Consider the following 1,199-nt stretch of genomic DNA (forward strand, 5'->3'; position numbering starts at 1 on the left):
CTGTCCATTGTCAAGGTTCACTTCAGGCAGAGGAGCAGGACACACACGGCCAAATACATCTGGATCACAGAGTTCCAGGACTATAGGCACAAAGTCTTCCTCTACAATGTATAATGCATTTTGTACTTTTGGTCATGTGTGCGTGTGTGTGACTTTATTACATATATATATATGTATGTATGTACTTAAAATTTCTCTTCCTATCACTGTATCTTTTTTCATAAATGGTGCTTATTCTGATGTTTCATCTAGTTAACAATAATTTTTTAAATGAGTGAGCAATAACTAATACTGACTGAGGATCTACTACATATCCATTAGTTACTTAAAAATATATAAGCTTTATAACAATAAGAAAAACATTGTAAATAAATAAACATATTCCAGACACAAAGTCTATGCAAGTCAAGAAATTCTGTATAATTAGAGTTGGCCTTCAGAGTGAAGGCTGTGGAGCTTCATGTGAAATGCTGCATGTTAAGTATCAAATATATTTTATGCCAGGACAGGCTCCAAAACCACAGAGAAACTCTGTCTTGAAAAAAACCAAAAAAATAAAAAATAAAAAAACAAAAAAAAAAAATAAAAAAAACAAATATATTTTATGTTCTTTTCTACAACCAAAATCCAAAACACACGTGGCAAAATCAGAGCTAGAAGAATAGTTAGTTAGATGCTGTCTTTCATAACTTGCATCTTGCCCGCATTTAGTCCTCCCTCATGCCCTCCTATTTAGCAACCTTGTTTGACTGTCTTCATGTTATACTGCATCAGCATGCACATTTGTTACTTCACAAAACCAAGTTATAAAACACATGGCTCCATATCTGTCTTACTTTTTACATTATTTTCATTTTCTGTTTCTCTCTCTACCTCTTCTTGTTTGTTTACCCAGTCTTTCTTTCCACAAAATTATAGCTCAGATTGTAACCCCTTTTTCAATCCCTTGGCACAATATTCATTAATTTTAATCAGGGGATGTTATTGGTCCCCAAATAAGATTTTCATTTTTACAGTGTAATAAATTATTGCATATTAAAATATGTAGAAAGAGGCATTAATTCCTGACATTGAATTAAAATAAGATTCTCTAGGATACAGGAAAGCAAACCAACAAAATAGAAAAACTCACCCAGGCGAGAGTATATAAAATATCTATCCTGAATTTGCAGATATTATTTATGTAATGCATTCTTCAC

The sequence above is a fragment of the Chionomys nivalis genome, chromosome 15, assembly GCF_950005125.1.
Source record: "Chionomys nivalis chromosome 15, mChiNiv1.1, whole genome shotgun sequence".
NCBI classification, from domain to species: Eukaryota; Metazoa; Chordata; class Mammalia; order Rodentia; family Cricetidae; genus Chionomys; species Chionomys nivalis.